The following is a 24,547-nucleotide window of genomic DNA, read 5'->3' as shown; positions in this document are numbered from 1 at the left end:
GCAGGAGTTTCGCTACACGATAAACAGAGATGCTAGCTTGAAATTTCGGCATAACAAGGCACGGCTTGAAATTTCGGGAGAACAAGCTTAACGTGTACCCAAAAAAATACAATTCGCACCTCTTCACTAGAGAGAGCCATGTACCGTTTTACCATATTACTAGAAATGCATTCAAATACAACAACAAAAAACTAAAAAAATCGGGACAACAAACATAACATGTACGGTACTAAAACAATTTGTACTTCCCTCAACAATAAAAAAAACAATGTGTGTTGTCTAGCATATGGACTAAATTTGAGTAAATTTTCCCTGTTTGAATGGGATTCTACAACCATCGAAATATTATCTTCACAACAAATGACATGAACATAGGAGAAGTAAATTCCTATATAAATATGAACGACATGTACATACGATCTCAAATTCAGATATATGTATCCATTTTATGTTGAATTCAAATCATAGTACACGTATGCTCTAGGTAGATGTCCGGAATCTAAACCATGTATGATACTACGTACAATGTGTTTAGCACGCACAACACACACACACAAGCACCATTTAGACCAGTAAGGTACACGTGCATTGCACGCATGAGATGGCAACCAAATTATGAATAATTACCACATTATAGCATGTAAGCTCTGTCTCATATATGCATGATGTAGATGTTCATTTAATTCTTATAGTTCATTTCATTCAAAATCATCTAGTTTTTATAGGAAATCTAATCTATTTTAAGATTCATGGAATTGTGTGTTATAAAGCATAATGTAAAAACAAATAATAGCAAATCATGTAGAAAAACATTTGGGCAATTCTGATACGGAGGATTCTAGAACAAAGAAGAAGTTCTTGTGTTTTGAGGTTTGTGCATTATGCTTAAGTTCAACCATGGAGTCTTATAGATTGTACATGTGGCAAAATCTGGTGGAATCTACATGATATCCAATGGCTCGTAGTGCTCAAATTTGCCATATTTGCACCATCGGATTGCACCATCCTTCAAAGTTAAAGTTATCCGCACACTATATAAAAATATAAAATATAATATATAGGTGTATAGAAATAGATATGTGATGCGAAAGCCACCCATCATCTCCAATTAGAATAGTGTGTCCATGCACGGATGCAATGTGGCCAAAGGATGTCTGCCATCTGTATCTCAAATTCAAATCCGTTTGACCTTGTTCAATGTGTATACAATACAACATGCTCGTTTCGAAACCACACTGCGCATATCTCAGTTATATTCATGCATGCATGGTTTTCAAACATCATGATCTCTTATTCAAATATTTTAATTCAACTTTACATTGATTAAGACCTCACCTAGTCTTTTACACCCACACGGTCGTCTTTTCTTTATAATTGTACCACTAACTTTCTCTTGTGCATGCATGCACACACACTACCAGTCGGCATTATCCATCGCATACATGCAATCTTTTTCTTCAGGTTGGTCTCCCATCCATGCACACACACACACACCTCCCCCTCTCCATCAAATCGGGCATTCTTTATCTCTCACTGCATGCACAACGAATGATGTTCCTCTATGTGTGTGTATATATAGCTAGGTCTTTCACAGTTTTCCACACAGACCAATCAATCTATATATCTAGTGAGGTCTCACACTCTTTCACACGTCCACATCGATCAATCTATAGCTCTCAATATAGGATTACATAGCTAATACACCCACATTAATTATATATCCAACGTCCCCCTCCCATCAGCCATGTCTTCCGCTTCATCTCTCAGACGCGCGCACAATGGCGATGATAGGGGCAGCAAGGGCCCTGCCCCCCTTAACATCACTATATATCGAGGCTAATATGAATGTGATCATCAGACAATTACTAGTAAAATGGTTTAAGTTGATGAGTTGGCCCTCCACATAAAGGATTAGCAATCCTTGGCCCCCTAGCTCATTTATTTTTCATGGCTCCGCCACTATGCGCAATAGTGCAAGTTCACGCGCCCTCCCTTTAAATATTGATCTCGCACTTGTGCAGTCCTTCATAGTCTCCCTCCACTTGGCCAATCGCACCATCTTCTAGTCCCTCACCGGAATTTGCCACATGTACAATCTAGCAGACTCCATGGTTGAACTTAAGCATAATGCACAAACCTCAAAACACAAGTGCTTCTCCTTTGTTCTATAATATTCCATATAATTACCACCTAAACTATTTTCCTAGTTGAATTGCCATTATTTGTTTTTACTCTATGCTTTACAACGCACAATTACATGAATCATAAAATAGATTAAGGGCTTCTTTGATTCAAAGGATTCTCAAAGGAATTTTGGAGGATTCTAACCCTTAGGAATTTTTCCTATCTTGGTTGTTTGATTCGTAGGATTGTAAACCATAAGAATTTTTCCATAGGATTCATTTGCACTAGATTTCATAGGACACATCCCATCCACTCACACCTCTTTGAAAGAATCATGTGTTTTTTCTATGCACAATCAAACACTCGTACAATCCTGTAGGATTCAAGACGATTTCCACTCTAATCCCATGTTTTTCCTATTCCCGCATTTTGGAAATCCTACGAATCAAAGAGGCCCTAGCTTTTTTATAAAAACTAATTGATTTTGATTGAAATGAACTATAAGAATTAAACGAACGTCTACATCAGGCATATATGACTCAAAGCTTACATGCTATAGTGTGGTATTTATTCATAATTTGGTTGCCAAATTTGATGCGTGCAATGCGCGTGTACCTTACTAGTACTTCGAGTATGTGCAAAACATGTAAATTAGAATTCCAATGGCATGCTACACAATGTCTCTCTTATAGTTTATGAAGCCACGTGGCACATGTGGAGGCGTTGTCGCGACCTCCTTGTGTGGATTGATCACAGTGACGTGCTGCTGGTTCCAGAAGAATGTACTCGTCCTCTCTGAGGCACACTGGCGGTACATGCACGAAGCGAAGATGTGCACGCACACCACACACATACGCATTCCCTCGCACGCACACACGGGTACATGGGGGGATGCATTTTTGTACGAAGATCCACCCCATGTGATAATTTGACGCGTGTAAAGTCCTTCACTTCATTGACGGTCAATTAATACAGCGCATGCAAATTGAGTGGACGTGGGGGAGGAAGAAAGGCATTACTACTCCACTGCGTGCATGTGACTAGTTAAATCATGGGTTGCTACTTCCATTGGTCTCCTTCGTATTTTGTGCCAATTTTTGACCATATTTTCAAGTAACATAGTATTTATGCATGTCATAAAAAGTGGCACAAAAAAGGGGGCCAATAAACCAGGTCACAGGCAGCATGATAATTTTTTGCTAGGGCTACCGTTGGTTGCCTTTGTATTTAAATATGGATGGAGTGGAGTAGTACTATCTTTATCTTAGCCTCGTAGGGCTCTCCCAGCGCCTAGGCTCACCTCCTCGCCTCGCCCACCGGATCCTGCCATGGATAGACCCTTTGATCCCAGGATTTCACGGGCTGCCCTCTCGCTGCGTCCCGCAACACTGCCGCCTTTGAGCGAAACCCACATGTGTTTTAGAGGGGATCCATTACTCTGGAATCACAGATCGGTGGCGCCGGACGACATGCCAGGGCTGCGTTTCAGATGGTGGGCAACAAGGGCAAATCAGGTTGAGGAAGTGTCGCATCGATTGGAGAGATGTTCCAAGGTGTTGCGCCTGGCGCAACACAAGGCGTAGGGGCAAGCCGATCTCAAGGGAGAGATGCTGAGGGATGTCAGCATCTGGCAGCGTCGTGTTGATTTCAAGCTAGGGCTAATGGCATGAGCAGCCGGAGCAACTATTCAAATGGGCGATAGGAGAAGCCAAATCCCGGGACCAGTTGCGGCAGCACCGCTGGGCATGCATCGTAGGCGAAGTGAGTTGCCGTCCTTCCTCGCCAGTGATGCAGTAACCTAGTAGTCGATTGCTGTTGTAGTGAACTTGCAACGAAATGTGGGATTGCAGCCTTGACAATCACTCCATCTATATGTATTGTATTCCCGTGAAAATACTTGGTCGTTTGGAAAATCATGGTAATTGATTTATCACTAGTTTTAGAATTCTTGGTCGCGACAATCAACCGAAGCCACCATGGCGTAATACTTTACAGTCGGTCGCACCAACAGACGGTCGGTCGGACTCCCGTCTCACCGAAGGGACATGCATCGTCTTTGTCTGACATGTACGACCAGTTACATCACTGACTTGTGCGACCGCATTTGAACTTCAATTATTCTATTTTTTTAATGATATATTTTTTATGTTAAACAATTTATTTTATATAAGTTACATTGACGACCTAGATATACGTGCAAGCCTTAAACTGAGATTGAGGGAGTACTTGAAATTATGTTCCACTAAACTCATCGGGAGCCTTGTTCCCATCACATTCCAAAGTACTAGTGCTACAATTAAGTGAAAGCCTGCTCACACCTACCAGTACGTATCAAACCTGAACGTATTCCAAAAATGGCGAATAGAGGTCCACCTGTCTCAAACCTGCACACATTCATGTTGTCTCCAATTGGTAGTCTAGATGCATTCATTACTTTGCTCCATCATTTGATATCGAGCCTTTCATCCTTTAGAGAAATCGAGTATGGATTTGGAAAGCCACCCACGGATCTAGCCGTAAGCTAACCATACTCATATGACCTTCAGTATACATCTGGTCAGGCTCAACATCCTTTGGGAGCTTCTATTGAAGAACGTAATAGTAACAGAGTTAGCAATGTAGTTTACTTAAGAAGAATGTATGCAACCATAATTAACAAAATCCTACCATGTTATTTGCACTGATGTTACCCTCATGCAACTCGTGGACAAGTGGCATGTATCCACTATAATGTTGTCCAATTTCATATTTGATCTTAAAAGTTTCAACATCGTTAATAAATGAGATGAGAGAATTTTTCTCCTCCGAAGTTTGCTGGGAGCGATAACTATAGTAGATCTTGTCTACAACCTTCTGTGTATTTCTTGGAGTAAAGAAATAAGTTGTTAATTATAAATAAACAAGTTTATTATGGATGATTAACAACTATAAATATAAATTACTCAACATTTTTTTAACAAACTCACATGGAGGTAGAACCGGAAACATGTCAACATCCACCCAAATGTCGATATTATCTTCACGGTTATCTTCAAGACCAAGATCGAAGGTTATTTCCATATCCTCCTAAAATCCATAGGCCTTCCATAGTCCTCTCCAATTTGATCACCCAAAATTTGAGTGATTTTACTACATTGTAGAGCTTAACCGCAAAAGTGAAACCATGTTTTGTCCTTAGGTGAGCTTTCTTCATCTCCATACCCTCCCTATCTTCGAAACTGAGCTTGTCTAAGACATACGGTCTTGCAGAGCAGCAGATGCACTAGTCAAATTGTAAAAAAAACAGGAAGTAAATGTTAAAGCAAAAAACCACAAGTCATGCTTAATTACAAAAAAACACTTCTTGTCGATACATACCATAAAAAAATTGAAGGTCTCCTTCAGCATGAGGGTGAAACACCTACCATTTTCAAGGTGAGGCCTGTCGCACATATCCCCAACGATTCTACAGTAATTGCACTCAGTGATCTGGTCCTGTCAGACATTTCCTGTGTTCATGTATTGAAAGATTAAAAATCAATAGAAAATACCAGGAACTCAGCACACGAATCACTATACAGCATGGGTTGATTTTGGTCTTTCGAGTCATCCCTGAAAACTCTCATCTCACGTGGTGTATATGGTTAATTAGCACTTGCTCTCTGTTATTGTGACTGTCGATGATGGTCTCTCATCCCTTGTTTCCCGAGTGTATTATAGATTTTGTGGAGCACACGTGATAGAGGCGAGGGTGTCCCGATATTTTGATGAGATGATAATTATAGATTTGGTGGAGCTGACTTTGACGATCCGACTACAAAGGTGCAAGATGTTGCACCTTAGCAATTGCTAAACCAACCTCCTGATGTTACGAACGATGCTGGAAGCATGATCAGCCTGACCACGAAGGTCTATTCCTGCATGCAATTGAAGCACAAGCAAAAAATCTAATAAAGCAATATGAACATTGTGAATATATATGAAGTATTGATAAAAGTGGGGATCCAAAAGCGGCCTTGGTCTATTCGTTGGACACAAGCGAAGTACACGAAGTTGCAATGGCTAGCTTTTAACTAAACAAATCCCAAGGAAAAGTTACTAGATTTATCTACTTATATAGGAACAAGGGGTGGCGTCCAAGGGGATGGTCCCAAGGCAGCCTAAAACTAACTCTATTTCGTACAAGTCCCATGGGCCGAAGTGGAGGTGATGCAACACCTTTGGACTTGTAGTTTGACTCGGATTCTACTGCAGCGTCAGGTTGTTTTGTCATATCTCAATGCTCTGGACGGTTTTGAAGGTAAATCCAATAGGGTTAGAAAGTGCACGAAATAGACTTTCCAGCAAAGAAAGGATCATCTGATTTTGAGTACGGATGAAAAGAGTTCTTAGTGTTTTGAGTTAGGTATGTCTATGTAGTCTGAATCTGAGACCAGAACGTGAAAGACTTGGACTCTATCTTATCTTGGGCTAAAAGTGATGTGAGAGGACATCTTGAACAACATGTAAACAATCTCCTTTTCCCGTATGTTCATATGTGGATTGTACGAGTGTCTAGTAGTTCTGCAATTAGGCAAGAAACAAAAGGAGGTGAAGTACTTTTGTTCTATATAGCATAAATACCTTATTGCATTAGTTCTATTGGAAATCACCTCAAATAAATACGCATCTGCAATATTTGTGATCATATCCAAGGTAGCCATCTCCTCATCAACACGGGAAGAAGGAGAAGCGACCCTCACAACAAAAGTCAGGATTCTTCCTCTCTCTCATATCGATCGTCGGTGATGGTTGCATCCACCTTCCCTCATGCATTACCAAGGTTTATCAAGAACAGACGAGGATAAGCACCCCCTGGACAATAGTCGGGATTCTTCCTCTCTGATATATCGACCGTCGGTGATGGTCGCATCCCCCTTCACTCGTGCATTACCAAGGCCTGTCATGAGGAGAAGAGAAGGAAGTGACACCCACAACAACAGTTGGGATTCTTCCTCTCTCTAAGTCTCACAAGGAGCCCCAACAGACTGAAAGTCAACCCTTTACATATATGGGGTAATGACATAAAAAATGGCCTATGTTTAGCCATAATGTTGTTTAATTCATGTTTCAGCAAATCACGAGCACTTGACATTTACTACTTTATAGCACAAGTCATGCTGAAATACATGAAAAAAATCCGGCATGACCTTTGGTAAAATACGACATATCGAGGGCCTAAAATTTGCTTGAACGGAAATAAATCAACATTCCGGCTAAGCATAAGCCACTCAGAGGTGATCCCTGCAAATTCATGCACTTGTTTAAGTAGACAAGCAATACATGTCCAAATATAATCATACACATGTCCAAAAATATCATCATACACATGTCTAAGGAGAAGAGAAGGAGGAGGTGGAATACTAGCTCACCGACTCGGCAGTAGAAGATGTAGACGAAGCTCCAATGACGATCACTCCAGGGAGATGTGACACTAGAAAGACTGCACATCCACCGAGTGAAAATTTTAGATATCAATATTCTCATATAGCATTCTTTGATGACAAAGGGATAATGACATAAAAATAATTAAATTTTCTAATACACTTATATATTGAGAAAAATTGTACTAGAAATTTCTACACCTAATTTTTTTTACTAAAAATTTCAATTAATAAATTTGATAGCTATATATTTCTCATATAGAATTCCAATACATTTCTATACTGAAAACTTTGTCAGGACCCCGATTCCAAGTCACATAGATCTAGCCGGTAACACCTCATATCACATTGCGGCCTCACGCACGATATCCCCACGGTGTCGCCTTACCATGGCCCGGGACCGTTAGCACCTTTTGTCTCACGTATATGATAGTGTCGCTAGCATCCATATGACAGAGAACCCGGGCCGACATGGCTAGTCATGAACCCAAAGCGGCACTGACCTATGGAGACAGGCATACATGAATCACATCGAGCATGTCGGTCATCAGCGAGTGAATCCGGGCTGTAGCACTGGGCTAACAGGACTCCGAGGAACCCAGGCTGTAGTAGGCTAGGCAGGACTCCGGATGTCACCGCGTGACATTTCCCCGAAGGGACAGACATAGGAATGAAGTGAAACACATGCCGGCCAGTCAAGTGTCCTGAGCAGTAGTGCTGGGCTAGCAGGACTCCGGTGAACCGGGCTGTAGCGGACTATGGCTCGAGGAACACTAGACTACATTTCCCCATAAGAAAGGCTGCCAAGGATAAACAACTAGATTGTCGGATCCCACACATACCAAGCATTTCAATCATACACACAATATGCTCGATATGTGCAAATACAACATGGCATCACAACAAAACTCTACAACTCAAGTACCTTATTTAAAGGCTCCAGAGAGCCATACATAACATGTTCATACAGGTAGGGGTCACATGACCCGACACTCAAGTCATACAAGCATACAAGCACAAGCGGAAGCAAATAGTCTGAGTACAGACACTAGAAAGAAAGAAGGCCTCTCGAAGCATGTCTATCTACATAGGGCCCTCCATGGCCAGGATTACCACCTGGGTGGCTAGTCACTCGTCGACATCAAGGTCTACATAAAACCCATCGGAGGGGGCGGTGTTGTCGTTTGAAAACAGTAATTAAGCAAACATGAGTACAAATGTACTCAGCAAGTCTTACATTAGAACCTACTATACATGCTCATTCTCAAGAAGGTGGTGGAGTTATTGCAGCAAGCCAGCTTTGACTCTTGGCTAAGCTATCCTACGAGACTCCACTAGTAAAATAGTTTTCACACACGAGTCCACTAACCACCAACACAATACTCCACCGGGGATCCTCCCTCGTCATCCTACGAGAGGGCCATCCTCGGTACTCACACTTATCTTGAGTCTTTTAGTAGTATCCATTAACTTATCTATGAACTGTATAGGCAACCAAGTAGTCCTTTACCGCGGATGTGGCTATTCGAATAGTTTTATACCCTGCAGGGGTGTACTTCATCACACATGTTTCCACTACTTAGCATTTGCACACGGCATGTGCTCGGCAGACTTCAAGTGAAAACCGACGTGGGTGTAGACCACGACCTGACTAACCGCACAAGTCTCTAGTCCAGGTTTATCGCCTATACAGGTTCCATCCGCAAGGAAATCCGGCCGGAGTGTCCTCAACGGCCCCAAACGATGTGTGCAGGGTTTCTGAGACACCAAACGGGCGACTTGGTACACAGTGCCATGATGTATCTACCGCATCATAGCCCACCCCTAGGGTCAGCGCTACGCACGGCCGCCAACACATAACCTACAAACACCAAAAACTAGTTGCAACTCCTCGACAGAGGACGAGAGGGGTCCGTAAGTCGAGCGGAGTCATATTTCAGGGCCCAATGTGTGGTAGTAGCTGAATCTTAAATCATGCATACAGATCTCAGTTCTTATGGACGGCCTCAATGAAACAACCCACCATGTACTCCTACATGGCCTCTCATCGATACATTTACCAAAACATGTTCAACACATCCCTCACATTACCGACATAATCATTTCACTCTAGCCCATCACCCAGATGAACCAGACCTGACACAACTCTAAGCATAGCAGGCATAGCAAGGTAGGAATCACATACATGGCTCAATCAACTCCTACACATGCTAGTGGGTTTCATCTAGTTACTGTGGCAATGACAGGTCATGCAGAGGATAAGGGTTCAACTACTGTAGCACACAGCAGTTTGAATCGCGTTGTCTTAATGCAGTAAACAAGAGCAGAAGCGAGAACATGGGTTTGTATCGGAATGATCAATGGTTGCTTGCCTGATGGAGTGGTAGTAGGGTACTTCCCTTCAGTTGGATACTCGGAGATATCCTCGGAGGCAGAACCTACCACGAAGGACACACAGAACATAATCAACGCATGACAATATGCAGCAATATGATGCACGCTATGACCTGGCAAAATGTTGTGTCCTGCCTAATGCAATGTGAAACAAGTTGAAATGGGTCCATTTGAATCAAAGATTCAAATGAAGGTTAAAGTTCTTATGCATAAAAAGTGTATTAGCTTGTTTCACCTAAACAGCAAGGTTAAAGTGGTTTGTCAGTCATGAAACCATTATAGATGGATAGATTGAATTTTTCTGATCATTTTTCATATATAATTTGTTTGATTCGGAACTATGGTTGATTTTCTATGATTTTTAGAAGTTTTGGCTATTTTCTGGAATTTCCTATATAAATATAAGTCCAGAAAAAGAATAATTACGTCAGCACTGTGTCACTGTGACGTCAGCGAGTCAAAGGCGCCAGAGCCAGTCAAACCTGACTGGTGGGCCCTGTCTGTTAGTGACTCAGCTAACTAACAGGATTAAGTTAGTACTAATTAACTGTCAGTGGGGCCTGGGCCCACATGTGAGTGACCGAAACTAACTAAAATTAGTTAACACTAATCCTAAACTAATTATTAGGCCGGCCCCACCTATCATAGGCTCAGGGGCAAAGTTAACCTGGGCCCACACGTCAGTCCACGGTCAAAATGTGGTCAACTCACCGGCGGCTTGACGCCGGCAACGACAGACGCGGTGGAGGGGGTCGGGTTTTGCCCACAGTCAACCAAATCGACTGAAGTTTGGTCCTACGAGTAGCTGGGGGCAAGCCGCGGCGCTTGGTTGCAGTGGGTGGAGCTAGGGTGGCCGGAAACGTCACCGACGACGAGTTTGGCGGCGGCCTGAGCTCGGGTGAGCTCGGAACCGAGGCTGCGGGGCACGGTGTGGCACATGGTAAGGTGCGTTAGGCTCCTGGAAACATGGTGAGGTTAGTGGACTAAGTGGTGTGGCCGTGGCATGGCCGGAGCCTCGTCGACGACGAGCTCCATGGTGACGCATGCGGCGAACTCGAGGCGGCGCGTACGGTGCACGAGAGCTACAACGGAGAGGGGGAGAAGGGTCAGTGGCTCACTGCGGGTGCAGGGGAGCGAACAGCGAGCTCGGGGAAGAGCTGGAGCGAGCGAGGCGGCGAGGGGAATCTCCGGCGACCGAGGTTGAAGACGAGCTCAGTGTAGACGCTCGGGGGCCTCCGGCGGGGCGTGGCTCGGTGGAACGGTCGAGGAGGGAGTGGCGGAGCTTCAGGACACGGCGGGGCGGTGCGAGGACGACGGTGGACACGGTTACGGCGACGGAACGATGGCGGCTGTGGCGGCCATGGCGGAGGGGAGCGAGGGAGAGAGGCAGGGGGAATGGCCGTGTCCAGGGGGTTCGGTGCGCGACGTGGAGGCGTTCGCGGCGTCGAGGCGGTGGCCAGGTGAAGCAGAGAAGCAAGGAGGTGGCGTGGAGAGCTCCCGTGCTCGCCGTCGCGCACCTGCTCGCCTTGCTGGCTAGGCGAAGCAGCTGCGTGGAGCGGCTGCTGGGCCGGTCCAGCTAGGTGGGCCGACTGGGGGGCTAGGTGGGCTGCGCCAGGTAAGTTCCTTTCTTTCTCTTTCTTTTCTGTTTGCTTTTATTTATTTCCTGCTATGTGTATTGAAATAGAAAAAATACTATTTCATTTCCAAAAACTCTGGAAATATTTAGAGGCACATTTGGGAATATTCTCAACTGCCTAAAAATGCTTCCAAGATTATTTGAGCACTTTAAAATATTTATAGCATTTAAAATGCCCAAATTCAAATACATATGGCTTGTTCAAAAATCCAGAATGGCTCCATAAATTGCAATACCATTTTTGGCAGAGGTTTTAGTCAAGCCCAAAAATGGTGGGCTTTTATGAAGGGCATTTTGGGTTCATTGAAATTCCAATTGTTGGAAATTAGCATTTCCAGGGGGGTGTTGGGGTTGATTAGGCCCCATTTCAAGTTTGAAAGAAATTTAAACATGATGCACATGTTCATCCAACCCTAATGCATGACTAAGAGTAGGGATGTGACAACTCACCCCCACTCAAAAGAATCTCGTCCCGAGATTTAGGATCCTTTGGGAAGAAGGTGGGGTACTTGAGTCGAAGACGATCCTCCCTTTCCCAAGTGGCTTGTTTCTCAGAATGGTGTGACCATTGAACCTTGAGAAACTTGATACTATGGCGTTGAGTGGTACGCTCGGCTTGATCAAGGATACGAACGAGATATTCCTGATATGAGAGGTTATCTTGTAGATAAAGCGTTTCGTGGTCCAGTCCACGGATAGGATCCGCGAAGAAACGCCTGAGTTGAGAAATGTGGAAGACATCGTGAACTCTGGAAAGATGTGAAGGTAGTTCCAATTGGTAGGCAACTTCTCCTCGTTTGGCAAGAATGCGAAATGGTCCAATGTAACGAGGAGCCAATTTGCCTTTGATACCGAAACGATGGGTTCCCTTTAACGGAGTAACCCGAAGGTAAGCCTTCTCGCCGACTTCATAAGTCATCAGCTTATGTTTACGATCATATTGGCTCTTTTGTCGTGGTTGGGCTATTTTCAATTTCTCACGAATAACGCGAACCTCCTCTGCTTCCTGAATCATATCCGGGCCAAAGAGTTGTCTTTCCCCGGTTTCTGACCAGTTAAGAGGCGTTCGACATTTTCGTCCATAGAGAACTTCGAAAGGAGCTTCGCCCAAGCTATCTTGATAACTATTGTTATAAGCAAACTCCGCGAATGGAAGGCATTTCTCCCAACCCATTCCGAATGAGATGACAAAAGCTCGGAGCATATCTTCCAAAATTTGATTGACTCGCTCTACTTGACCACTTGATTGAGGATGGAAGGCGGTGCTAAAAGAGAGACGAGTTCCCATAGCATTTTGGAAACTTTCCCAAAATCGAGAGGTGAAGAGACTCCCACGGTCTGAGTTAATTTCCAATGGGACACCATGAAGAGACACTATTCGGGAGATGTATAAATTTGCTAGCTGGCTAGCGGTGATACTCTCACGAACATGTAGGAAATAGGCTACTTTGGAAAGACGGTCGGTCACGACGAAGATGGCATTATTCCCTCTCCTGGTCCTGGGAAACCCAGTAATGAAATCCATACTGATTTTATCCCATTTCCACTCAGGAATAGCCAAAGGTTGAAGGGTGCCAGCAGACCGTTGGTGCTCTGCTTTAACACGATGACAGACGTTGCAACTAGCAATGTATTGAGCAATTTCTCTCTTCATCCTAGTCCACCAAAACCTCTGGCATAGGTGTTGATACATTTTAGTACTAGCGGGATGAATGGTGAGAGGGGATTCATGAGCTTCCTTAAATATCAACTAGCGTAGATGTTGTTTCTTGGGAGCCACCAAGCGGTTCTCGAAGAAGACAACACCTCGCTCATCCATGGAAAAACATTTAGCAACTCCGCTAGCAATGTTTTCCTTAATCCGGAATATGCCCTTATCATGCTTCTGGGCAGCTATGATTTGATCCGTAAGGTTAGGCTTCGCCACCAGGGTGGATAGAAATCCTCGGGGAACAATGTGAAGATTAAGCTTACGAAATTCCTCATGGAGAAGTGGTTGACTTTGTTGTAACATCAGGTTGTTACAATAAGATTTTCGACTTAGCGCATCAGCCATGACATTGGCTTTGCCCGGGGTGTAAGTTATTCCTAAGTCGTAATCCAAGATCAACTCAACCCAACGTCATTGCCTGAGATTCAAATCCGGTTGGGTGAAGATATATTTCAAACTTTGGTGATCGGTGAAGATCTCGCAACGATTACCGAGGAGGTAATGTCGCCAAGTTTTAAGTGCATGGACTACAGCTGCAAGCTCTAGATCATGTGTGAGATAATTTTCCTCATGTGGGTGTAATTGCCGTGAAGCATAGGCAATTACCTGACGATCTTGCATGAGTATGCAACCTAGTCCTTGTCGCGAGGCGTCGCAATAGATAATAAAGTCCTTGGAGAAATCTGGTGGTACCAGTACGGGAGCAGATGTCAGGCGTCTTTTCAGTTCCTGAAAGCTGAACTCGCACTGTGGGGTCCACTCGAACTTTTTATCTTTCTTGAGGAGTTCAGTTAGGGGTTTAGCAACCTTGGAGAAATTCTCGACGAAGCGGCGGCAGTAGCTCGCTAAACCAAGAAAGCTCCGAAGTTGCTTGACCGTCTCAGGTGGACTCCAATAAAGGACGGCTTCAACTCGCTCGGGATTGACAACAATACCCTTACCAGAGATTACATGGCCTAGATAGGTCACTTCTGGCAACCAAAATTCACACTTGGAGAATTTGGCATAAAGGCTATGCTCTCGAAGTTTCGTCAATACCAGCCTTAGATGTTCGGCATGTTCCTCTTCATTCTTGGAGTAGATGAGTATGTCATCGAGGTATACTATGATGAATTTATCCAAATACTCCATGAAGACCGATTCATTAACCGAGAGAAGGTGGTTGGGGCATTGGTTAAACCGAAGGACATAACGGTGTACTCGTATTGGCCATAGCGAGTAACAAAGGCCGTTTTGGAAATGTCCCCATTTCTGATTTTGATTTGATGGTAGCCCAACCTCAAATCCATGTTGGAAAAGACTGAGGATCCAGCGAGCTGGTCATACAGATCGTTGATCCTGGGAAGCGGATAATTGTTCTTGATAGTGACCAAGTTGACAGGTCGGTAATCTACAACCATCCGATCCGTTCCATCCTTCTTCTTGACGAAGAGGACGGGGCAAGCCCAAGGAGAGGAACTAGGATGGATGAAACCCTTTTTCAAGGACTCATCGAGTTGGTTCTTAAGCTTGGCTAGTTCTAAGGGTGCCATCTTATAGGGTCTTCTAGAAATTGGAATGGTTCCTGGAACAAGGTCTATTACAAACTCGACATCCCTGTCAGGTGGAACACCTGGCAGTTCTTCTGGAAAGACATCCGGAAAGTCCCAGACTACCGGAATATCTTCAGGGTCTGGAAGGGGGTTGGCATTTAGGGAGTAAAGCTGGCGCTTGGCCACTCGAGTTAAGACATTGACTGTCTTGCCCGATGGGTGAGTAAGTTGAACGGTTCTAGTGGCACAATCAATCTTAGCGTAATGAGCTGACATCCAGTCCATACCCAAGATGATGTTTATGTCCGAGGACTTGAGAGCTATTAAGGATGCAAGGAAGACAAGTCTATCGACAAGAATTTCGTTCCCATGGCTTACTCTAGAAGTTTGCCATTTGGAACCCGGAGTTTGAATTACCATGGAAGTGGGCATGTCACAGAATGTCGTGTTATGCAATCGAGCATAGTTCTCGGATATGAATGAATGAGATGCTCCAGTATCGAAAAGAACAGATGCCGGATGGCAATTAACAAGGAGCGTACCAAGGACGACGTTAGGATCCTCATGAGCCTCCTCGGCTGAGACATAGTTGACATGGCCACGTGCAGTGGTGACCGGCTTGGCGTAGAATGTCTTTCCCGCTGGCTTACCACGGCCAACGGACTTTCCAGACTGATTGGGGTTGTTGTTCTGGGGACACTCTCGACTATAGTGACCCGGCTCTCCACACTTGAAACATGTCACAACATTGGGGCGTGGAGCAGCATTAGCAGCGGGGCCACCATAGGGCTTGGACGGTGCAAACTGCTGGTTGGGACGAGGCGCCTCAAAGGATGGCCTCGGAATGAACCTGGGTGGCAGTGCCGTGCTTGGAATCCACACCCGGCGCTTCTGAGATCCAGAGCCGGATGAAGAGCCAAAATCACGAGAGTGCTTGCGTGAAGCGTCATAGTCAGACTGGCCTGTCTCAGCACTGATGGCTTTATTGACCAACTTCTGAAAGGAGGTGCACTCGTGCAGACGAAGATCGCGGCGAAGCTCAGGGCTAAGTCCCTTGCGGAACCTTGCCTGCTTCTTAGCGTCGGTGGATACCTCTTCAGGAGCATATCGTGCCAGATTCCCAAATTCACGACTATATGCATCCACAGTCAGTCTTCCTTGGGTGAAATTGCAGAACTCTTCCCTCTTGCGATCTATGAGACCTTCCGGGATGTGATGCTCACGGAAAGCCTCACTGAATTCAGCCCAAGTAGTGATTTGGCCGACCGGGCGCATAGCTTCAAAATTTTCCCACCAAAGACTAGCAGGGCCTTCGAGGTGATAGGCAGCATAAGTAACCTTATCAGCTTCGGCTACGTTGGCAGAACGTAGCTTGTGGGTGATGCTGCGAAGCCAGTCATCCGCGTCGAGGGGCTCGACGGAATGGTTAAACTTTGGTGGGTACAACTTGATGAAGTCATTGATTGACACCAAGTCATTTCGCTGATGGCGTGCAGTGTTCTGCTCAATCCGCTCCAGCAAGCGGTTAGTCTCACGCTTGTTTCTTTCCGCCTCCAGCATCACTTCGGCCAGAGAAGGCGGGTGAGGCAGATTTTCACCCCTAACTGCACTGGCTTCCCCCTGCTCCGGGGCAGCAGGGTTGCTGCGGGTGTTGACCATCCTAGGAGAAAACAAGACAACGGTTTAGATAAGGATGGCACAACTTAGCAAGGAAGTGCAGAATGTAATGGATAACACGGAATGCAGAGATGTTCATCCGTATGTCATGGTAATATAGAACTGCCATATATATACCAACGGTCATACACACCATACATAGTTTAGTACAAGCCCAGGCTACAGTACAACTATGATGAAAGACGTTACATCTCATCGGAGGCATTCCAAGCTCCTATACATTATTTGTCTACACCTCCGGAATTGATTACACACTAAGTCATATTCCACAAGTCACGCAGGACAGTGGAGATACAACTATTACAATACTAGTGATACTACTACTAACTCAGACAGCTCCGTAGTAGTCCTCATAGAAGTCACCTCCATAGCCTGGAAGTTCAACGTGATCATCCGGGAACAGACGGTCCTGAGGAGCTTGTGGACCAAAGGGGCTAGGATGAGGTCTTGGACCAACAAACGGTGGCCTGCGGGGACCACGGGGTGGGGTGATGCCTCCCACATCACGCCAATCCACCATGTCTGGCAGAGCAGATCTCACAGGATACAGATCCCTCGTATCCATACATCCAGCTTGCACAGCAGGTGCAAACCGAGTCAAAGTGGCCCAATGATCAGCACGGGTGTTGAAAAGCTCCAGTCTCAAGGCCCGATTCTCTCGGTCCTTATCCTCGAGCATCTCGGCAGTGGTGCGAGTTAGTGAGTCCTCACGTGTGGAGTCAGCATAGATAGCCTGGAGATACCCTTGCGCTCCCGGGAGTGAAGCTGGCATATAACGGAAGTCGGTGTTCCGAAGCAGGCCAGTCCGGACTCGCATGATGGTCATCATGGAATAGGCAGCATCCTGCACAGCCATCTCAACAGTAACCCCGAGTCCATAGGAACAGTGGAGGGGCTCGGTAGATCCAGGATAAGAAGGAAATATCCTGACGGTGCAGAAATATTGGCTTTGATTAAAGTCTCGGAATTGCTCTTCGACAGTGTATTCGGGATACCAACGGTAACCCGTCTCGATCATTACCCGGACTAACATAGCAGTATGACCGGGCACATCGAGGCACCGGGTCAGGCGAACCACTTGGTTTTGAGCATGAGTGGCCATCTGAAAGCACAACCACAATGCAAAGACATTAGAATTTCTAGGGAAAATTGGACAGCATAACAGCTGTAAATGCTCAGAAAAAGATTTGAGACATCCACAACAGTTTGCAATACCACTCAACAACATCATATCAAGGTTCTGATTCAACTGGCAACATACTAAAAGTAGTAGAAACTGTACTGAGGCTTGTAACAACAATCCTATAAGCTACTACGGATTAGTAACACGTGAACCTGATAGAAGAAGAGAGCCTAGTCCTTAACCCACGTTGAATGAGAAGAGAATGACTCAGATCAAAGGGCATAAGGTAAAGGAGTAAAAGAGCCTTACGTTCCCTCCCACAATCAATTCCCCTACATATAACTAAAGCATTTCTAGACTCGACATCGACCAGTTTGGCTCAACGAACCTACAGGCAGTCCGGCTCTGATGCCAACGCTGTCAGGACCCCGATTCCAAGTCACATCGATCTAGCCGGTAACACCTCATATCACATTGCGGCCTCACGCACGGTATCCCCACGGGTGTCGCCTTACCATGGCCCGGGACCGTTTGCGCCTTTTGGCTCACGTATATGATAGTGTCGCTAGCATCCATATGACAGAGAACCCGGGCTGACATGGCTAGTCGTGAACCCAAAGCGGCACAGACCTATGGAGACAGGCATACATGAATCACATCGAGCATGTCGGTCATCAGCGTGTGAATCCGGGCTGTAGCACTGGGCTAACAGGACTCCGGGGAACCCGGGCTGTAGCAGGCTAGGCAGGACTCCGGATGTCACCGCGTGACATTTCCCCGAAGGGACAGACATAGGAACGAAATGAAACACATGCCGGCCAGTCAAGTGTCCTGAGCAGTAGTGCTGGGCTAGCAGGACTCCGGTGAACCGGGCTGTAGCGGACTACTATGGCTCGAAGAACACTAGACTACATTTCCCCATAAGAACGGCTGCCAAGGATAAACAATTAGATTGTCGGATCCCACACATACCAAGCATTTCAATCATACACACAATATGCTCGATATGTGTAAATACAACATGGCATCACAACAAAACTCTACAACTCAAGTACTTTATTTAAAGGCTCCAGAGAGCCATACATAACATGTTCATACAGGTAGGGGTCACATGACCCGACCCTCAAGTCATACAAGAATACAAGCACATGCGGAAGCAAATAGTCTGAGTACAGACACTAGAAAGAAAGAAGGCTTCTCGAAGCCTGTCTATCTACATAGGGCCCTCCATGGCCAGGATCACCACCTGGGTGGCAAGTCACTCATCGACGTCGAGATCTACATAAAACCCATCGGAGGGGGCGGTGTTGTCGTCTGAAAACAGTAATTAAGCAAACATGAGTACAAAGGTACTCAGCAAGTCTTACATCAGAACCTACTATACATGCTCATTCTCAAGAAGGTGGTGGAGTTATTGCAGCAAGCCAGCTTTGACTCTTGGCTAAGCTATCCTACGAGACTCCACTAGTAAAATAGTTTTCGCACACGAGTCCACTAACCACCAACACAATACTCCACCGGGGATCCTCCCTCGTCATCCTACGAGAGGGCCATCCTCGGTACTCACACTTATCTTGAGTCTTTTAGTAGTATCCATTAACTTGTCTATGAACTGTATAGGCAACCAAGTAGTCCTTTACCGCGGACGCGACTATTCGAATAGTTTTATACCCTGCAGGGGTGTACTTCATCACACATGTTTCCACCACTTAGCGTCTGCACACGACATGTGCTCGGCAGACTTCAAGCGAAAACCGACGTGGGTGTAGACCACGACCTGACTAACCGCACAAGTCTCTAGTCTAGGTTTATCGCCTATTCAGGTTCCATCCGCAAGGAAATCTGGCCGGGGTGTCCTCAACGGCCCCAAACGATGTGTGCAGGGTTCCCGAGACACCAAACGGGCGACTCGGTACACCGTGCCACGGTGTATCTACCGCATCATAGCCCACCCCTAGGGTCAGCGCTACGCACGGCCGCCAACACATAACCTACAAACACCAGAAACTAGTTGCAACTCCTGGACAGAGGACGAGAGGGGTCAGTAAGTCGAGCGGGGTCATATTTCAGGGCCCAATGTGTGGTAGTAGCTGAATCTTAAATCACGCATACAGATCTCAGTTCTTATGGACGGCCTCAATGAAACAACCCACCATGTACTCCTACATGGCCTCTCATCGATACCTTTACCAAAACATGTTCAACACATCCCTCACATTACCGACATAATCATTTCACTCTAGCCCATCACCCAGATGAACCAGACCTGACACAACTCTAAGCATAGCAGGCATAGCAAGGTAGGAATCACATACATGGCTCAATCAAGTCCTACACATGCTAGTGGGTTTCATCTAGTTACTGTGGCAATGACAAGTCATGCAGAGGATAAGGGTTCAACTACCGTAGCACACAGCAGTTTGAATCGCGTTGTCTTAACGCAGTAAACAAGAGCAGAAGCGAGAACATGGGTTTGTATCGGAATGATCAATGGTTGCTTGCCTGATGGAGTGGTAGTAGGGTACTGCGCTTCAGTTGGATACTCGGAGATATCCTCGGAGGCAGAACCTACCACGAAGGACACACAGAACATAATCAATGCATGACAATATGCAACAATATGATGCATGCTATGACATGGCAAAATGATGTGTCCTGCCTAATGCAATGTGAAACAAGTTGAAATGGGTCCATTTGAATCAAAGATTCAAATGAAGGTTAAAGTTCTTATGCATAAAAAGTGTATTAGCTTGTTTCACCTAAACAACAAGGATAAAGTGGTTTGTCATGCATGAAACCATTATAGATGGATAGATTGAATTTTTCTGATCATTTTTCATATATAATTTGTTTGATTTGGAACTATGGTTGATTTTCTATGATTTTTAGAAGTTTTGGCTATTTTCTGGAATTTTCTATATAAAAATAAGTCCAAAAAAAGAATAATTACGTTAGCACTACGTCACTGTGACATCAGTGAGTCAAAGGCGCAAGAGCTAGTCAAACCTGACTGGTGGGCCCTGTCTATCAGTGACTCAACTAACTAACATGATTAAGTTAGTACTAATTAACTTTCTGTGGGGCCTGGGCCCACATGTCAGTGACCTAAACTAACTAAAATTAGTTAACACTAATCCTAAACTAATTAATAGGCCGGCTCCACCTGTCATGGGCTCAGGGGGGAAGTCAACCTGGGCCCACACGTCAGTCCACAGTCAAAACGTGGTCAACTCGCCGGCGGCTTGACGCCGGCGACGACAGACGCGGCAGAGGGGCTCGGGTTTTGCCCACAGTCGACCAAATCGACTGCGGTTTGGTCCTACGAGTAGCTGGGGGCAGGCCGCGGCGCTTGGTGGTAGTGGGTGGAGCTAGGGTGGCCGGAAACGTCGCCAGTGATGAGTTTGGCGGCGGCCGGAGCTCGGGTGAGCTCGGAACCGAGGCTGCGGGGCACGGTGTGGCGCGTGGTAAGGTGCGTTAGGCTCCTGGAAATGTGGTGAGGTTAGTGGACTAAGTGGCGTGGCCGTGGCATGGTCGGAGCCTCATCGATGACGAGCTGCACGGCGGCGCGTGTGGCAAACTCGAGGCGGCGCGTATGGTGCACGAGAGCTAGAACGGAGAGGGGAGAAGGGTCAGTGGCTCACTGCGGTTGCAGGGGAGCGAACGGCGAGCTCGGGGAAGAGCTGGAGCGAGCAGGGCGGCGAGGGGGATCTCCGGCGAGAGGTTGAAGACGAGCTCGGTGAAGACGCTCAGGGGCCTCCGGCGGGGCGTGGCTCGGTGGAACGGTCGAGGAGGTAGTGGCAGAGCTTCAGGACACGGCGGGGCAGTGCGAGGACGACGGTGGACACGGTTACTGCGGCGTAACGGCGGCGGCTGCGTCGGCCATGGCGGAGGGGAGCGAGGGAGAGAGGCAGGGGGAATGGGCGTGTCCAGGGGGCTCGGTGCGCGACGTGGAGGCGTTCACGGCGTCGAGGCTGTGGCCAGGTGAAGCAGAGAAGTAGGGAGGTGGGGTGGCGAGCTCTTGTGCTCGCCGTCGAGCAGCTGCTCGCCTCGCTGGCTAGGCGAAACAGCTGCGTGGAGCGGCTGCTGGGTCGGGCCAGCTAGGTGGGCCGGGCTGGTGGGCTGCCAGGTAAGCTCTAACTCTCTCTCTCTCTTTTCTGTTTTGCTTTTATTTATTTCCTGATATGTGTATTGAAATAGAAAAAATACTATTTCATTTCCAAAAACTTTGGAAATATTCAGAGGCACATTTGGGAATATTCTCAACTGCCTAAAAATGCTTCCAAGATTATTTGAGCACTTTAAAATATTTATAGCATTTAAAATGCCCAAATTCAAATACATATGGCTTGTTCAAAAATCCAGAATGGCTCCATAAATTGCAAGACCATTTTTGGCAGAGGTTTTAGTCAAGACCAAAAATGGTGGGCTTTTATGAAGGGCATTTTGGGTTCATTGAAATTCTAATTGTTGGAAATTAGCATTTTCAGGGGGGGTGTTGGGGTTGATTAGGCCCCATTTCAAGTTTAAAAGAAATTTAAACATGATGCACATGTTCATCCAACCCTAATGCATGACTAAGAGCAGGGATGTGACAATCATTCTATACCTAAAATTTCTGTTACAAAATGTTTTTAATAAAGAAAATTCTATACCTACCTTTTTTACTAAAAATTTCTATACCTAAATATTTTTACAAAAAAATTCTATTACTAAATTTGATACCTAAAATTTCTCATATTGCATTCCAAAACATTTCTATACCTAAAAATATCTATAACTAGTTTTTTACTAAAAATTTCTATACCTATTTTTTTACTAAAAAATATATTACTAGATTTGATACCTAAAAATTTATCATATATGATTCCAATACGTTTCTATACCTAAAACTTTCTGATATAGCATTCCAATATATACATTTCCATTGGTAGACAAAGGAGAGAGGAGGAGGAGGAGGGTTGATGGAGGAGGAGGAGGAGGAGGAGGGAGGATGATGACAGAGGGAGGAGAGAGGAGGGCGGCTGGAGGAGGTGGGGAGGGCAGCCGGAACAAGAGGGAGCAGGGAGAAGGGGGCTGGAGGAGGACGGAGAGAGGAGGGTGGCGAGGTGAGGAGGGATGGAGGGAGATGCCTCGGGGTGATGGCGGTGACGGCGACATCAGAGAGAGGGAACGAGAGAGTGTGAGAGGAGAGTGAGGGAGAGAGGAAATGAGTGTGCAGGGTGGATAAGGTGCACATAGTAGTAGGGGGGTAGGTAACCCATGCTGCTGCTAAGTGGGGCTAGGTAGCTGGGTGTTGATGCAACAGACCCCAGGTATGTTGCCAAGACTGTTGACGGGCTCAAGAGCAAGATCGCAGCATCCAGAACAAGGCCAAGCATGAGAAGATCAGCTCTTTGAGGAACCAAAGGGCGGATCAAGAACACCAAGTCAAGCTAAAGGAGCAAGACACCACTAAGGAAAAACCTCCCTTGCCAGGCAGGCGAGCCCGGTGGGGGCGAGGTTGCCCCGAAGACAAGTATCAAGAATGGCCCGATAGGCCTGTCGGGCACGCTGAGCGCGGACTACCCTGTCAAGGCTCCACTGCTGCACCTCACAACAATGCAAGTTACCGATCAGTGCGGTGTCGAGCACTCGAGTGACTAAGTGGCTATTATTTGGCACGTGGCAGCCACTTCCTAAGGAAATCACCTACAAATGACACATGTCCAGGGATGTGTCATGCAGGAAAGTGAGATGGTGGCAGAACAACACGACAAGGCTTGCCGGGCTCCCCACGATGTGACACTAAGCGGTGCATTTAATGCAACTTGTAATGTCTGCAGAGTTAGGCATAATAGCACTGTTTGCTATCTAATCAGTACACAATGACTGATTTGCCATTGTGGTGACCCCTTTTTCTATAAAGGAGGGCCATGGTGACCTTAGAAAGGATTCCGACCCTTGTATGCTCATACGCGCGTAGCTGCTCTCACCCCGAGGTAACCCTACTGGGCTAGAGCGATGCCTCTCCACCATGGTCCTCATATCAAACCACCAAAGCAGGAGCAGGGTTTTACGCCTCACAACGGCCCGAACCTGGGTAAAAATTGTCCATGTGATCACCGCCGCACTGCGCTGTACCCTCCGCTCTTTATGCAATGTGCTCTTCCCCCTGCCGAACCACAAGGGGCCGATGGTCCCATAGGTGGCTGTATTTTCCCATGACATCTTTGGCACACCAGGTAGGGGGGAGCGCTTGCGCGAACCCGAGAGCGTACATAGCGCGTCATCTTCATCATTGTTTTCTTCATCGACGGTTTCGTCATCCATGGCGCCCAAGAAGAAACCCGATGCTGCAGCTCATCCATCCACCTCGAAGTCCCCATATCACTCGGCCGTCGATGCCGCAAGGGCCATGGGGATGTACGGGGACACGGACGTTGTGGGGGGATGTGACCGGCGTAGGCGGCATCGTCGTCACCTCCCTTATGGCCAAATCGGGAGCAGGAGGCACCAGAGAAGTACAGCGCTAGCAGCATCCCAGCGGTGATGCTCCACAAGGCGTGGCAGGGAGATTATTCCATCTCCGCCTCTCCTCTCACCGGATAGCACAGTCGCAGCGATGATGTTCGCACAGGGGCCAACCGCAATCCTTTGGCCGCCCCAGCTGCGGGTGCGACTACAGGACACGCGCTACCCCCGAAGTGAGCTGGCTACCCCGACGCGCCAGATGAACCCGTTGACCCCCAAGCACATTTGCCTCGTCACCACGCCACCCTGGTGAATGGTGCACGACAACAAGAGCACGACACTGCCATTGCCGCCACCGTCAAAAGCCAGGCGACATTGTGGTCCATGTCGTCATCCATGCCGAGCATTGCTGTGGAGATCATGGCGCAGGCCCAACTACTATTGAGATTCCCATTGGTGGCCGATATGATGGATGAGTGGAGAGCCACCATTCAGAGC

The sequence above is a fragment of the Triticum aestivum genome, chromosome 3A (genome assembly GCF_018294505.1).
Source record: "Triticum aestivum cultivar Chinese Spring chromosome 3A, IWGSC CS RefSeq v2.1, whole genome shotgun sequence".
In the NCBI taxonomy this organism is placed as follows: Eukaryota; Viridiplantae; Streptophyta; class Magnoliopsida; order Poales; family Poaceae; genus Triticum; species Triticum aestivum.
The sequence above is the reverse complement of the archived record's forward strand: the minus strand, read 5'-3'. Positions refer to the sequence as shown.